Below are 18179 nucleotides of genomic sequence, written 5' to 3' on the forward strand. Positions count from 1 at the left end.
ATCTAGGATGAACAAAGTACTTCTTCAAAAACAATATGGCAATCTAACAACCAGAATTATCTTTGGATAGTCTCAATTTCTCATGTCCTGTAAAGTCTCTCTGTACACAGGCTAGCTTATATTTAGTTTTCAATTTCAGATAAAAGTGTGAATTTTTTAAATGAAAATAACCAATTTATATGTATTTACTCATGAGATTTTTTTAAAAGGACAGTGGAAAAATGTACTTGGCAAGTTAAAGACATGTATGTATGTGTGAACACACCCCCAATGATACAACTCAGTTTGCATCAGATTTATTAAGTCAAATCAATTTTACAGACATTTAGTCAAGAGCTTAATTCCATTTGATCTTCCACCTGGTAATCCTCATTTCCCACTGTGTCTCCCTGCAATTTATTTTAACATGTTTGGACATCATTAGCAAAGGAAATAGCATCGCTGAAGCTGTGTGATAAAGAAGAGGCTTCAGACGTATCAGAGAGAAAACAATGAGTTGTAGAATCACATGATCAAATATAGTGGGTATTCACTCTGCTTATGAAGACTGAAAATAGATACTTAACTAGTAGATGGTTTTCAAGGCTTCCCAAATAGCAATGATAATAAAGAAGAGTCTATAACAGATTTCTTATTCTCCAATAGATACCTTAATGGGAGAATCTACTAATAATTGTTGAACAGCCATTTCTGCTGGGTAAATGATATGCTCTCTGTGATGTTCTTCTTCATTACATTTTAGGGACAAAATTGAGATGGAACACAAAAATTAAAAGGCCTACTGCCAGTTACATCACAAGAATTAAAAGCGGGGCTTCCTTCTAGGTTCTTAGTCTTTGTATTGTTCTCAACTATTTGTGGGCTGCTTATAAGAAAACAAATAAGACCCATGAAAAATTCCAAGTCGTCGAACTAAATTCTTCAATTTTAAATAAAAAAGAGTTGGAAGTTGAAATATTCAATTATTATAGTCAGGTAAATATATTTACTATAAAATTATCCTAAACATCTAATGCCAATTATGTCATTGAATCTTCAAAACAATTGCTTGATGTAGATTTTAAGTGGCAACAGGAAAATTTGAAATTTATCATGAAGTCTGAATCCAGAACATGTTTCATTCATAATTACCATACAGTTTCCTCACAGACTTCTTTGCACATTGAAAGTCACTAGGTTTTGAGTAGCCTTTGAAGCATATTCTCTTTCAGGCAATACATGAGTGGAAAAGTGAGAAGCTTCGTTTTTTTTCCATTTGGCTACTGTTTTATCAACCTTGTTTTTTTATATAATTGGAATGCATTACTGCAGGCTTCTTTAACCACAAATGCTAAGAAGAGTTATGTTCTTCTAGCCTTGGTACAAGCAAGTAATACCTACTTCTAGAAATGAATCATTAGATTTCATAAATATTTTTATTAAGATTTTAGATATTTGTAGAAATAAAAATCTTCTTGCTCTCAAACACTATACACTAAGTCAAATCTTTTTCCAAATACCATCAAAGAATGCACGCTTATGTAGGGCTCCATCTGTAAGAAGAGATGTAAGTATATGCTGATTAAATGTTTTATCATGTTGGTTAAATTGATCTGTTTACATCCAGTGCTAATACATCTGCTAACATCAGTCATTTCATTAAGCTCAGGGTTCCCCTCGCAGGGAAGCGGCTTCTCTGATGAGTTAACTGTACTTTCAGCCACAGAGAATTGAGATGTGCTTCTTCTCCATTTCTCTACCAGCAGAGACAGCAAATGTGGAGGGAGTTTTCTTAGGCTAATCATCTAATGACTCACCTTGAAAATAGTATTGAGGGTGCATATTTGATGATTTTCATGAGGGTAGTTTGAAAGATCACACCCTAAGTCTTAGATGTTTATTTTTTGTTCAAGTTTGAATGGAAAATCTTGCTTCAGTTGTACGTTGTAGGTTCAGACATTTGGGGTATTGCTCTGCAAATCAAGAAGATGGAAGTATTTTGGAAATCTGAAAATACCTACTACAAGTTCAAATGTATCCAAAATCCAGATTGAAAATTATATAAGAGTTACTAACAGCCATTCCTTTTGCTGACATAAAGGTATTATCGGTAATCCAGGCTTGAGGAATCATGTCTGTGTCCTCAGCCCTCAAAAGGATAGTTAGTCAAAGGGATTGCTAGTTAGAGGCCAACATCAGCTGCATAGTGAGATTAAGTCTCAAAATGAAAGAGACAATAAATGTAAGGAAGACATAAATGTATGCACTTTAATGTATGGCAGTTAAGAAGCATACACCATTGAGATTTGGAATTATTCTTGATTCAACCTAAGTCAATTTGGTCAGCCTCTGCTATTTGATTATTTTCCTTGAGTATTAGTGGCCTCTAATAGCTATGTATATATGAGAAGATAGGTCTCCCCACTTCATTAAAGACACAGCAACTCTCAGAGTGAATTCATTAATTCATGCACAGCGTAATAAAGCACGAGATAGAAAACAGACCTTACTGCATAGAAAGAGTTTGGGGTTTTCTGAGAATAATAGTAACATTTTGCCTTGAGGTACACGTTGAATTGCTTTACCTAATAATATTAAGCTAATTCAGGTGCCCTAAGATGTGGGAATGATTGGCTAAGCAATAGCATTGAGGACTGAGTTCTAAGTTGTTAATTTCAAGGTCGAAGATAAAGAATTCTTTATGGAATCCAGGTCCTTAAATGCTACCCTACAGTTTTCTCTACATTTTTTTGTGTCAACAGATCTTCAATACAATTCATTCTCCAAAAACAAAAAGATGACTTTAATACATAGTTCACAAATTAAGAGTATCTCATCAAAGCTGAAGAGATGGCTCGGCAGTTAGAAGCACTTGCTGTTCCTGCAAAGGACTTGGATTTGTTTCTCCCAACCACCTCTACCTCCAGTTCCAGGGATTAAGACACCCCCTTTTGGATTCCTCAGGCACTGCAGGCAAATTGTTAACATACATACATATAGACTCATACACATAAAATCGATATAAATAAACATTAAATCAGAATGTCTAATGTTGGGGAAATACAAAGATGTGTGTAATTTCTGCTAGTTACATCCTAAATGTTACAATAATCTTTTAAATTAAAATTGTTATCTAATATTTGCTTCTTTTCTTCCGAGTAGAACATCTGACTGTTCCCATATACTGTAGACCTAAAGTAACATTATCAACATTTGGAACATTATCATGAAAGAAATAACAAATGGAGCAAAGAAGTAGGCAAGAGAAAGCTTTACACATTGCTGTTCCATGTGCTCACTAGCACAGCCACTGTGGAAATAAGTGTAAAGTGTGTCTATAAAGCCAAAATTGCCATCTGGCCCAGCTGAACCACTTCTAGGCACATACCCAGGGTTTTAGTGGAGATTGGAAGCAGGATGATTGGGGGATGAAGGGGTGAGGAGGAGGTCAAAGAAAGCTAATTTTTGAAATGCCATGATGAAACCAGCTTCTGTGTGAACCAATCAAGAAAAAGTTCTCACTCTCCACTGAGGACCTGCCTTGCTGTGTGCTCTTCTGTTGTTACTCCAAAGAAATGTTCTGAATCCCCACAGTCCTTCGCTAGATGAGACCTTTGCTAGAATGTCCCAGGCATTATTGACGCCTCTTCTCATGGTGAAGAAGTAAACTTTGGTGTGGATGCTCAAGTCTTAACTGCCTCAAGGTGCAGAACTTTTAACTATCGCTGAAGCCGTCACAATGACACCAAAGGAAGAATAGTGAGCACTGAACAGAGTTGGGGAAGTAACAAAGTTCACAAAAAATGGGACAGCAGTTGTAAAGTCAATCGATTTAAAGGATATACATAAAAACATCAGAGCTAAACTTGCTCAAGATATTACCACTAACCCACATGAAGAAGCTAGGGTGGCACCATGACAGCTAGTATTCTGACATGCTCTGTTGCTTAGGAGGGCATTGAGAAGCACAGCAAAGGTGCATATCTGATGCAACCATGACAGGTATGATGCTGGATGCTGATGCTATAGTCGCTGAACTTAAACAGCAGTTTAAGCCTATGACAATCAGGAAGAAATTGCTCAGGTTGCTATAGCTTCTGCAAATTAAGACAAAGACATTTGAAATATCACTTCTGATGCAACAGAAATGGTTGGAAGAAAGGACATTATCTCAGTGAAGAATGGGAAAACCTTGAATAATGACCTGGAAATTATTGCAGGCATAAAATTGGATACAGGATATATTTCCCCATATTTTAATAATACACCAAAAGCTTAAAAATGTGAATTCCAAGATGCCTATGTCTGTTGAGTGAGAAGAAAATGTCTGATGTTCAGTCCATTGTACCTGCTCCCAACAATGCCGGTGCTCATCAGATGGGTGCCCTTGGTCACAGTTGCTGAAGATATTGATGCAGAAGCTCACTGGCTATGAACAAACTAAAAACTGATCTTCCATTGTAGCAGTCAAAATTTCAGGGTTGGGGGACACTAGGAAGAACTACCTTAAAATTATGGCTATTGTTGCTGGTGGTGCAGTATTTGGAGAAGGTGGGGTTGAATCTAGATCTTGAAGTTGTTCAAGCTCATGAGGTAGGAAAAGTTGGAGAGACCATTGTCACCAAATATGATGCCCTGTTTTGAAAAGGAAAGTTGAAAAGGCTCAAGTTGAGAAAGGTACTGAAGAAATCACACATCTCAACTAATGTAAATGAAGAGGAAAATTGTGATGGAGGAGGGTCATCTGTCTATGTGTTACATTCATTGGTTAATAAAGAAACTGATTTGGCCCTTTAATAGGACAGAAAATTAGGTAGGTGGAGTAAACAGAACAAGATGCTGGGAAGAAGGCAATGAGGCATTCGCCATGACTCTCCACTCCGAGACAGACCCAGGTTAGGATCTTTCCCGGTAAGCCACCACCTCATGGTGCTACACAGATTACTAAATATGGGTTAAAGCAAGATGTGAGAATTAGCCAATAAGAGGCTGAAACTAATGGGCCAGGCAGTGTTTAAAGGAATACAATTTGTGTGCTATTATTTCAGGTATAAAGCTAGCCGTGCAGGAGCCAGGTGGGAATGCAGCCCGCTGTTCCTTCTACAAAATTGGGTGAAAGCTGACTAACCCTTTAGATGGAGTAGCTGTGCAAGAGTCTGAAATAGCAGTTGTGTCTGGTGAATGAGAATAAAGACAGAGTTACGAGCTCTGCATGCCCTCAGTGCTACAAGAGCAGCTGGTGAAGAAGTCATTGTCACCCAAAGAAAATGATTGAAGCAAAGGCTGGCTCATTCACTCTATCCATCAATTATTGGTTTCAGTTGAAAAAATATGAAAGAAATCGAAAGGTATTTTTGTAGTGGAAAAGAAGGTTAATGCTTTGAAGGGTGTTTTTAATTGAATACAATCTGTTTATTAAGTGATGCCTAGTTATAGTTCAAGTATAGCCTGTATTATAACTTGTATAACTCTAGGAACCTCAATTCCAAACTGAACATTATTGTCCTAAGAAGTAAACAGAGTAAAACTTCCAATTCATTTATTCCCTGCAATTAGTCAAATCTAGCTTTAAAGGGCTTGACATGTAGGCTGGAATGGTGGTACAGTCTGCAAGTGTGCTTGAAGCCCAAGTATGAAGCCCTGAGTTCAAATCCCAGATCATCATGTAAGAAGATAACCATGACCTTACTGATCTATAAATGTGGAAGGGGAGACAAGATAGAGTTCCTTCTACTTACACACATGAAGATCCATGCTTGGGACCTTTCTTCTTCACTGGGGGATGGGACATGGGGCAGCAATGGCCAAGTGGCTGCTGAATTTGGGAGTGAAGACAACTCCTCTGCCCGATCTTCTCCTCCAGGTGTGAAAGATGTTAGACATGAAAATGAAGATTCTTCTTGGCGTTGCTGGCGGTCTACTGTTTATTATGTATATGCTGTTAATTTATGTTTATTATCTTACCTGTAAAGCAGCCAAGGAAGTCAAATTCGCAAATTGTCAAGATGTTGAAAAGTGTGTTGAACCAAGAAAATTTACTCAAGAAGAGATCATCGAGGTCAAACAGATTTTTGATAATTCTTGTAACCTGCAGTACTATGAGGAGTGTAGCCCCTATGCAGATTCTGACACCCTGCCACCATGTATTTGTGGCCTCAGTGATGGCTGAGATGGAACCCAAAATTATCACAATCAGTATTTCTTTGTTAGTAGAATATTTTGTTTTTCAAATTAATTTCTGTTATGTTTATTCTTATTTATCCTTTAATATGGTTTTATGTTCTTTGTATAAATGCACCATAATAAAAATAGTCTTATACCTTCAAAAAAAAACACTGGATTGTTGTATAGAGTAAAAAAAAATGAACTTTGGAGTAAGATAGAATAAAAGCCACATTTCATTCTCTTTCTATTTATTGTGTGACCTTAGCAAAAGCCCACTCACTTCATCTGTTGCAAGGATAACTGAAAATGTCCGGGGTAAAGTGTGCTGAGAAAATGAAATAAGACACGATATTCTCGGCACTTAAGAGTCAGTTACTAATAGAAATTACATACTTATTTCTAATAGGCGAGTTTTGAAAATAAAGGTAAAGTGATGGTTAGTGCTTTTTATTTAAAAGTGACAGTTCAGCATACACCTAAGTGGGTGGCTCACGGCCTATGTCTCAAAGGGAAACCAGGCAGAAAGGCAACCGGTTTGGGCTGTGAGTATGTAGCATCCATGTCCCCTCAGCATCATTATTGCTTTCTGTACTTATTGTCTCCTTTATAAAATCATTATGAATTTTTAGTAACACTCCTCCGACCAGATCTAAGCTATAATTATAGTCACAGCAGTAATGCAGAGGTGGCATCCAATGAGTGACTCAAGACCTGCCGAGGTCCTTCATGGTTCTCCTTATTCTTTTGTGTTCCTTTTAGTGAGCAAAGGCAGCAAAACACAGGCCTTACACTCCAGGTTTGTAGCCCCATTTCTCCTCTTAATACGTAGATCAATAGCACAGGCTCTGCTCTGCCGACATAAAGGAACCCCCCACCCAGACTCCTTTCTTCCTGACAGTTCTTCAACACTGTTGGAGGTAGAAACAGCAAATACAGTTGTTAGGTGATTGATTTACCAGCACGGCTTAAAGGACCATGGCACACACAGTTTGCTTTCAAAGGCTGTAATAATCTTAAGAGGGTGCTCAGGATCAGATTTGGTCAAACTATCTTTGTTTCTTCAAGGAAGAAACATTTACTATGAAGTCTCCTCGGGTTGGTGAAGAATGTGTTGACTTTGGGTTTTTTATTTTAACTGTGTTTTCATACTAAAATTGCCAGGCTGTATTAATATAAACTAATTTTGGAATTCATTGTGGGAGTGGGTATAATTATTATAAAATCTGCAATTTCCCAAAACCAGAGAAAACTTTGAGTCGCCAGCACAAGGAGTAGCTGTGTTAGAGATCAAAGCTTTTGAAATTGGTACCCATTCTTCTTTATCAAGGAAGTGCAAATGGAGTGGTAACTGAACTTGATAGTAGAATAGAAACGCATTTTCCTATGTGAAGATAATGAAAAATAAATTAAAACACTGCCAGTTGTATTCATGCCTAATTTGTTCTCAGAAAGCCAAAAAGTTTTCTCTGTCAGCTCTTTTCTGAGATTGCTCCCTGAGACAGTCTAACAAGAGTACACACGGAGGAGGGATTCCTAAATGACTCATTCAAAACCCGCCTGCTCCAGCTGTGAGTGGCTCATCAAGCCCACTCTGAAAATCATCGATGATCACCAACCCACACTGGAGTTTGCTGTCAGCTTTTCTGTATAGTAGTATCGCGGGGGATACGTACCACAACGCGGGGTTGCTGTAGCAGTAGGCACATGTTGCTGCATAGCGAATATCGTTTCAAGAAAGCACCTGGTTTAGCAACCATGGCAGCTGGAGGAGCACTGGCAGGCCCTTACTAGCTTATGCAGACTTAGAACTCCTCCAGGTAAGGAGATTTGTCACACAGGATCTTGTTACTTAACTTACATGGTGCTGCTTTGCCCATTTGGGTCTTTAAATTGGGCTAGAATTTCCAGAAAGGAAGAAAACAATACCGTATATTTCCTAGAGTCTCCTGGTAACGTATTTTTAATTGGAAACAAGTTTTGTTTGTGTTGGTTTTTGGTTTTCTTGGGTTTTTTTGTTTGTTTTTTTAGTTTTTTGATACAGGGTTTCTCTGTAGCTTTGGAGCCTGTCCTGGAACTTGCTCTTGTAGATCAGGCTGGCCTTGAACTCACAAGTTTTGTATTATATTAATTTTTGCTACTTAAAATAATTTTAAATTGAAATATATTTTGATCATATTGCTCCCCTCACCCAAATCCTTCCAAGTACTTCCAGGTCCTCTCCCCTTCCCTACCCACTTAAAATCCAAAAAATAAAACCATGCCCCAAAAGATATAAACTCTAAATAAAAGTACACACACACACACACACACACACACACACACTCACAGTCAACCACTCCTGAACATGAGGTCTGTCCTGAGGGGCTGATAGACCCAGTGACACTCCATTAGAGAAAACAGATTTTCCCTTTCCCAGTAGGTGTAAGGGACAATTCAATTGTTAATCTTTATCCTAGTAGCTATGTATTAATTAATTTATTCATTTTTAAATATAGCAATATATAATAAGATAAAACAAAACCTATCCCATAGATGTTGAACAAGACACATAAAAAGAAGAGAAAGAAGTTTTATGTAATGTATTTGATCATGTTTCTCCTTTTCCAAATCCTTTCAGGTCCCCCTGCACCATGCCTACCCAACATTATGTTCCATCTCTCTCTCTCTAAACAATGAACAAAAAAGAAAAAAGGAGGGAGGGAGGGAGGATGGGAAGGAGAGAGGGAGGGAAGGAGGGAAGGAAGAAAGGAGAGAGGAAGAAGGATATCATCATGCAAGTTTTTAAACTCGCATCGTCTGCCTGCTTGTTTCTTCTTCCCTCTATTTCCTACAGATAGAATATGAAACTCCTTTTTTGCATAGTATACCTATGTCAAGCCAACAAAAAATATATTGTATGGTGAGTAACTACTTAGGCTAATAAGATTGAGTTGACAATAATAGGTGAACAAACAGCTCTAAAACCACATCATTTCCTTGACAGCTAGAGGTATTCAGAAAGTGACATAGCTTGCTTGTCTATCACTAACCTTTAATGCTTTGGGTGGTGATGGGAAGTGTCATTGGAGAGCGCAAAGTTGCATTTATGCCATCCCGTACTCTCTTCTGCATTTCCACCTGGTCTTTTCCTGTGTTACTCCTTCAGGAAGCCTGGTATTTGCCTATGGGATCTGTTCTACCTACTGCTTGATTTCGAAGCCATGTCATACTGACAATGCATATATTGACATTTGATTTCTGGTGACTCCTAGCTTTCTGATTGCACTTAACTAATTAGTCCACGGTATTTTCCATTCATACATTTCTGATCCAGGGCAATTTAATCAACTCACATAATGTAAAAGGATTACATCCTAGTTCATTGATTGCTCTTAATAAGTAGAACTGTGGCCAAAAGGACACGGGGCTTCATTCAAGCCATAAAGTAGTATAGCACAATTTAATGCACAATAGTTTATTTGCTAAACTACACACTTCTGACTTGTTTATGATAATGATTGTCTCTGAAATGAAAATAGTCCTACTCAGTATCTATTAATCTGTCTGTTTATCTGTCATCCTAATAGCCTTCCCAGAAGGATCTCAACAGCATATGCTTACATAAAAATTTAAAGTTGGTTTTATTATTCTTATAATTCATTTGGTTAGTCAATAAAACCAAATACTAAAGCATTTTAAGTAGTTATGCAAGACATAGCTTATATCACTAATTTCCTGCCAAATATTTGTATTTGACTTTTTATGTCAATCTAATTGGTTTGAATTTTTTAAAAATTTAAGTCCCACCACATTAAAAAAGACCTCTACTATATAACAAGCTTCATTTGGGACTCCATTGTGCGTAGTTGATTATTTTCTATTGAAGTAGTTAATAGGCTTCACAAAACTCAATAAGAAATTTTTAAGTGTATTAAACATTGGATTTCCGACAAAACTGCTGAGAGCAGATAATCACACAAAAACATTTCAGCCTTTTGACAGCGTGGTACCCGCCACCCTGCTCTTCGGAAATGATGTTTAATTATTTACGTGAATGTCTGTTGATAAAGATTATCGCACACTTTTTCCAATGTTTTCCTAAGAAGGGAAAATAATAAATCAGAGATTTAAAACTGGGTTGGATGCTTGCATCGGTCGGGGAACTAAGAAACTAGAGCCTCCTTAACAGAAAATGTTCTCTTCTCAGAAGCCCACAGCAGACAGATGCACAGTGTAACTGAGGTCTCCTAACTGTTTGGTGAAATTTCAAAGACAGCCTGTTCCCCTTAATAAGCTGCCTTTCTTATGGGGAGCATTAATTATCAAACGAGTTAGCCAAGGAGGCAGCATGTCACAATCTATGTTGGTCATATGAAAAATGAAGGGAATAAGCAAATTACAGTATTTTTGAAAGAGTCGCATGCACTGGCTGTTTCAAAGTCTATCTTAAAGGCCAAGGTAATTGTGAGGCTCCAGAAGAAAGAAATGTCATATGCAGGTACCGGTACTGAAGACTCAGTGTTGATTACACAGTGCTGAAAGTGCAGCATATTCATACTGACTTCTCTGGTTCTCGGTCATTCTCAGCTCCTGTTGGCTACACGATATCAATAATGTGACAGTTCTAACAGTTGGCATTACAAAATTATATTTGGGAATCTGGTCTAATTACATTTCTTTAGTAAAAAGACGTCTTTCCCTCTGAATTGAACATGAGCTCCTGGAGGCATATAGATAGTTGGAATGCCATTGTCTTCTTCAAAAGTGGTAATGCAATTTTTATGTTATTTATATATTTAAGACATTTTTATAAAAAATGATTACATAATTCACCACATTTCTATATCCTCCCTCTAACACATGCCCTCTTCCCTCCTCCTTTTGGGTTCAATAATGCCCTTTCCTCTCAAATTGAAGGAATTTTTGCTTTTAGTATTGCTATTACACATGTGCAGAGAGATGACAAGAAGTCATTCCTGAAATTATACATGTACAACAACAAAAATGGACTCATCAGGCTATATTTATATACTTTTGCAACTTTTAATTTTTACTCATTTCTCTGATTAAACTTGTGCAGTGATTAACATCCATCCCTCAACTTGTCATCTGGAGACTAAAGGAACTGACAGATGTCTTAGAGAAATGAAAAAATATATGCTGTGTCTGGGTCAGCATAGTTGAAATAATCAAATACCACAACCAAGAATAAATTACTGACCACCCCTAAGGTAGAGTAAATTTGTCAAATTGTAAGGATGCTGGAACGAAAAACAGAAGGATACATAACTAACTTGATATAACAAGGATCATGTGGATTGTGTTTTATTCCAACAGAGAAGAGATGTAATTTTCTTCCTCCTTGTATCCATGCTGACAACTGAGCAGTTGAGTTGAATGGCCTTGTCTTTGAGATAAAGGGCAGAACTGCCACACAATGTTCTTGTATTGCTATCTCAAAACATATTTTGCAACACCTGAAATGTGAAAACATGTCTAATAGCATTTATGAAGGATAATATTTGGAAAAACAAATGAAGATTTTGTTGCTTTGTTTTCTTATGCACCTTGTATCTACTGGTTTATTCTCATTAAAATGAACTGGACTAGAGTTCTTTTCATTTTATGTGTGTCTATATTTTCTATTAAAATATTCTTAGATTGTATGGAGTGAGGTATGGTGGCATATATCAGTAATTCCAGAACTCTAGAGTCAGAAACAGGGGATCACAATTTTGAGACCAACCTGATCAACATAATGAATTCCTATCTCAGAAAAGATATCTATGGTGTGTTTGTGTGGATACACCTTGTAAACACACAACTTGATTGCAAAATCATTAATCCTAAGTAAGCTTGCATGTCTTTAGTAGTCAATGTTCACAAAAGGTTTTCACATAGCATGCGAGCTATAAAGACCTTAAAATTTATCTGTGGAGTGGTAACTAATGATTATCCACGTCTTAGGATCTTAAATATTTAATAGTATAGCAATTTTAATCAAGGTTTTATTCATTTGGACATGAAAACCTATGCTCATTATTTTTATATTATATGGTTTATAGAGTACTAGATTATTGCTGTTACTTTGAGAATAGAGTCTCTCTGCATTTATTGCCCAGGCTGGTACATATTGACTCTGGCAGCTTCCTGTCCATGCCTCAGTCCTCCACACACTGAGACTGTAGGTATGTGCTCCCACAGCTAGTTCTGGTTCTGTGTTTTTTTTTGAAAACTTTCTAATTAGAACTTCAGCCAGTTTTTAATTGGAATATTTGTTATTTTTTTCTTTTGGGCACTGTAAGTTCTTTGCATATTCTGCCTACCAGTCCTCGTCATATATACTTGGCAAATACTTTCTTTTATCTCACACTGCCAATGGTTTTGTTTGCTATAAAAAGCTTTCTACCTAGATGCAATTCCATCTGTCTGTTTTTAATTCCATTTCCTGTGCTTTTGAAATTTTTTTCTAGAACTCCTTGTTCGGATGCCCTGAAATACTTCCCTATGTTCCTTCTAGTAATTTCTTAAATCCAGGTCTTGCACACTATTCTTTAATCTAGTATAGCCAGTGTTTGTAACTGAGGAGAGGTAGCAGAATTTTTTTTATTCCTTTACACATGGATATCCAGAATTTTCAGCACCATTTTGACACAGTGGTCATTTCTCCAATGTGAGTTTTAATTTTTTTTTTGTCAAAACTCAATTGACTACAGGTGAGAGGGGTTATTACTACTGCACATCTCTAGGTCCCTTGCCCTATGTGGCATGTCTTTATGTCAATACCATGCTGTTTTAGTGACTACAGTGTTACACAATATTTGAAAACAAGATAATGTCATCTCTAAAGAATGAACTATAGCTGGGTGGTTGCCTCCACTAGATTGGCCTGTGACCTCTGTGAGGAGTTTTCTGATGAATGACAGACATGAGAGGGTCCCACACACTCTAGGGGTGCTATCGCTGGGTAGGTGGTCCGGAGTAGGATAAGCAAGCAGACCCAGCAAGCAATGAAAAGAGTCAGCCGCAATTTTCTGTGGGCTCTGTTTTAGCTGCTATGTCCAGGTGCCCATTTTGAGTTATTGCCCTGGCTTCCTTCGATGAAGGACCCTGCTCTGTAAATTAAAGTGAACCTTTCTCCCTATACTGTTATGGGTCATGGTGTTTTGCAAGAGCAAAACAACTAAGACAGATAATAACTTTTGCTTCATTATTTTTGATCAAGATAGCTTTGTCCATTTAGGGTTTATGGAAACTTTTATGTATTTTCCCCTTAGAAATAGGAGGAGCGCCATTGTTATTTCTTTATGGATGACACTGAATCCTTTGTTTAGTGATACAACTATTATGTGTTATTGGTCTGTTCAGGTTTTCTTTTTCCCTCTGATTCAACCTTAGGAAGGTAAAAACATATACAGGAATTCTTCATTCCTTGTAGCATATTGAACATTTACTTTATTTGATATACAGTTGTTTGTAAAAATCTTTAATGACCCTGTCGTGTAGACAGAAGTTTCTGTCCTGCATAGTCCTGTAGTCATTCAATCATAACAAAACACACAGAGGCTTATATTAATTATAAACTTATTGGTCTATTAGCTCAGAGTTATTATTAACTAGCGCTTACAACTTAAATTTACTCTTACGTTTTGTCTATGGTTAGCCATGTGGCTTGGTACCTTTTATCAGTGAGGTATTGCCATCTTGCTTCCTCTGCATCTGACTGGTTACTGCAGACTCAGTCTTTCCTCTTCCCAGAATTCTCTTAGTGTGGTTGCCCCACCTATACTTCCTGCCTGACTACTGGCTAATCAGCCTTTTAGTAAACCAATCTAAGTGACAAATCTTTACTGTGTACAAAAGCATTATCCCACAGCACCATTGGTATAGTTGTTATGTTTTCCTCTTTCACTTTCTATTTGATTTGTCAGTTTTCTTCATCTTTTCGGATATCCAGCTTGTGCTCATCAGAAATCAGAAAAAAGGAGCAACTTGCAGCTGCTGGTGGGAATACAGATGGGTAGAGTCAAGTCGTCAGAAAAGCAAGATGGGGGTTCCTCAAAAACTGGAGGAGTTGCCACATGGCCATACAAGTTCAAGATGTGTCAGTGAGAGGTATCGTAGCACCAAGAATGAGAAACCGAGTATAACTGTAGCTCTTTGGTTTAGTGGGTAGAGCTGTTGATATATAACGTCAGAGATTTGCTGTAGCCCACCCTTCTGCATAGTAGATACAACCCGTTCCTGTGGAAAAGCATTAAGCCCATTCTCAAAGAATTAATAAGAGCAACAATTTCTTCTGAAAATAATTAATTTAATCCAAGATTAAAATAATAGTAAGAAAAAGTAAGACAAGTGGGATTACACTCAAATCTAAAACAAGCATTGTGTTTTTCTGTCTCATTTCAGTAATAAATGGTATTCTAACATTTATCATAAAAATACACTGTTTTTTTTTCCATGATTCATCTAGGACACAGAATAATAATGCTCAAAAAATGTTCCCCAAATAACCATCATTTGTACCTTGTCTGTGGCATGATTAATAAGCAGTCAGTTGTGGCTAGAGGGCCAAGGAGATCTGAACAGAAAGAAGTAAAGGTGGTGAGCAAAAACATGCAGGATAGGTATTTGGCCCTGATGAGATTTTTCACTTCTGTATATGACTGATGCTTTCCTTTAAATGAAATAATTTTAATTGTATTATTTTTATTTGGACATAATAAGCATAGACTTGTACTAAATCAAATAAATCTCTTCCACTAAACCATTTGTCAATTATTGTTTATTAACGTTTTACTCATCAATGTCTTGTTTTTAACTTCTTCCATTGTCTTATAGCAAACTGGATTTAGAAGAACTTCAAAGACAAAACATGTAGATACTTGCCGTCTTTGGTCCAAAGACCAACAACATGTGAAAATGAGATGAAAGAAAGTTCAAAGGTAAAATGCAAAAAAAAAAAAAAAGGATCAAAATTCTGGATTCAGCCTTGTGCCATGGATTAAGGGGCAATTAGACATTGAGGCTTTATAGAGATTTGCTTGGTATAATTAGCTTTGAGCCGCTAGACCCACAAATAATCCTGCAGCTCTAGACAGTAGGTAATTTTGACTTTCTCTTATGGCTGCAACTTGTGCTTCTGACCCCAGGTGACTTTTAGAGAGGACCAAAGCCAGCACATATGGCCTCAGAGTACAGACTGCAACACTTTGACCTTGAATTGTTGTGTGAGCCAAAGGCCTCAGCAAATGCAGCTTCTCTGGCAGGTGTGAGGCCTCAGGCTGCAGGCTGTGGTAGTTTATTACCATGCAGGAACAGTCTGGCTTGGTGTCACTTGCCACAAAAGTAAGGTTATTACTTGGGTCTACAGATCAGACAGCACCATGACATAGGAGCCACGGACACCAGAGAGCATCTCAGTTCTCCTGCCGCAGGTGGCAATAGGTGTCCATCTTTCTGCCTTTAGAACACGGCCTCCTCAAACTATTAAAAAGTTAACCCTTTCTCTGTGTTAGTGTGCTCTTTAAAATGATGGCTGTGGAAGCTAGGCATGTGGCTGTCACAGTGCTTTGGAGATTTATGGGATGGAAAAGGTAGCTGCTGTATCCTTTGGAGCGGTGCACAGGACCGGGCCACTGGCTCTCAGCTGTTCACTAGCTGGCCAAGCCCAACGCTACAAACACCTGCCCGGTGCCTCCAGCTCAGTTTCAGCCCAGAAGTCTTCAAAGGGTAATTTCCTGCTGGATCTGAGGTAAATTCTATTATAGATGCCATATATTTTTCGACAGTAGCAATTCCATTTTGAGAAATGTTATGCCTGTGTATAAGAGCTTGATCAGATAATACCTCAGAATCTATGCTGTTCAATAGAACCAAACTTCAGGACCAAAATGCTCAAAGGGCAATGGGAGCCCAGAGGATTAGAATATAAAGGGAGGGGGGAGGAAACATCCTGAGAACCTTGTCAAGCAGCTGCTGCCCTTACAAAGGAAGATGCAAATGTTGCTTCAGTACCACCCTTTTTAAGAGACACAAGAAAGCCACATCCGAATCCCTGTCCTCCCTGCCATGGCCTATGCTTCATTTTCATCATCAGCTTCACTGGGTCTAGAATCGCAACTGTATGACTTTATGACAGCATTTTCAGACAGATTTTATTGAGTACGCGAGACTCACCGGGAATCTGGGTGTCAGCATCTCACGGGGCCCCAGACTGAATAAAGGGAAAGAACAGAAGGCAGGCTGAGCACCCACATTCTTCACTGCCAGTCCTCCTCCACCACTGGCGGACTGTGTCCCTTCCAAACATGAGGCAAACAAGCTCTCTCATCACTGAGTTGCTTCTGTCAGCTCTGCCATGAGAAGAGCAACGCATGGACTGAGTGCTGATGTGTAAGGTCATTGCTGCATTAAACCTTACTGGATTTGTGCGCTGTGGGAATAGGCTTGTGGTAAAATCATGGAAGGCGTAGGCCCAGGAGTCAAGGGAAGCTCTGCAGTTTGGAACTTAGGAGATGGGCCTGGTGGGAGTTTGAAGACCACAATGCCAACAGGAATGCAAGCAGTGAAAGCCAAGCTGGTGTGCTTTCAGAAGAGAGCAAGGGCTCCGACCGGAACCAGCATGACGACTGATCATCCCAAAATGGGGACGAGGAGCCTAGCTGCATTCTGGCTTCATCCTGACATTTTGAGTAAGACAAACTCCAAAACAAATCAACTAACTTGTTTAGATGGAATTTCCAAACAGCTTAAGGTCCTAGCTGCAGCATGGTGACTACTTGCTGCTCTTAGTGTCCACAGAGAAAAAGAGTGAAGAAAAATAAAGGAAACAGCCGCAGCCAAAACCAAGTACTAGAGTGTGGGGAGAGAGCAGTATAAATAAAGAGACAGACAAGACAGACACAGACAGAGCAGATGGAACCGACAGAAATGAATGTCGCCAAAGAGAAACCCATTCTCCACTGGGACCAAAGGGAGCATGCGTGAAGGAAAGACCCCAGACTCAGGAGATTCCAGCTTGTGAAAATGCTTATTTATTAGAAAGCATAGAGACAGCAAATTCAGAACACACCTGAAGGCGCTTACAAACACGGGGAAGAACTTTGCTAATGCTAACCCCAATGGTGCGCTGAGGCCACTTCAGGTGAGGTGAAGAGGGGCAGATTACAGCTCAGGCTGATGGCATCATCACACAATGCTTTCAAAATGCAAGGCTTACAGGGTTGCGGAGGTTCTGAAAGGTGACAGAATCCGGTGTGCAGCCCGAGGACATTCACCGTGTCAAGACTGCAGAGTGTCTACTAAGAGATGCTGCTGCTGTGGAGGCTTCGTGTGGTGCAGGTAACAAGGCTAAGGAGCAGGGCTGCCCAAGCTTGTTAGATCAGATAATGTTACTCCAGTCTCCAGACGCCTTGGGGTTTCAACGTTTGATGTACGCCATGGGGTGCCCCCGTGCTCCCTGTGGAAACAAGAGTGTCCACTCTGTGACATTGCATAGTGGAAATCTGCGACGAGGTCCGTGTTTCAGAAGAGAGTTTGGACTTTGAAACTGTTAATCCCATGGGCAGTTTTAAAGTTAAAAATCAATGTATTTTTGCCTTATGAGATGTTCATTCAGAGGGCCAAAGGTAGAATCTTACAATTTAAAAATGGTATGTTAGACATAAACAGAAAGTGGGGTGAATAGGGGGGGCAGGGAGGATCTGAGAGGAGTTGGGGAAGGGAAACACATGATCAAAATATAGTGAATGAAAAAACTTTACATAAAAAATCTTTAAATAAAATGATGCGTTAGATGTCGAGTCAATAAAGGATGGGCTTGTGACACTTAATCTTCATTATCAAATTAACTCTAAGAATATGAAGGAGTCACACCTCTGGGCAAGTATGTGAGGGCATTTTCAGAGAGCCTGAACAGCGGATGAGAGTGATACGAACCCATGGACTGAGGTTCTCAACTAAATAAAACGGAAACAGAAAGTGATCTGAGCACTCAGATTCATCGCTGTGCTTGTTCTTCAACACCTCCGAACCATAATGGACCATGGCCCCTC

The 18179-nt window shown here is 38.7% G+C and overlaps 1 pseudogene; it reads left to right on the forward strand.

Moving 5' to 3' along the window:
* The window catches only part of LOC119801704, a 72479-nt pseudogene extending 54807 nt beyond the window's left edge, over positions 1–17672 (forward strand).
* Positions 17673–18179: the final 507 nt, after the last annotated feature.

Source organism: Arvicola amphibius, chromosome 15 (assembly GCF_903992535.2).
Source record: "Arvicola amphibius chromosome 15, mArvAmp1.2, whole genome shotgun sequence".
Classification (NCBI taxonomy): domain Eukaryota; kingdom Metazoa; phylum Chordata; class Mammalia; order Rodentia; family Cricetidae; genus Arvicola; species Arvicola amphibius.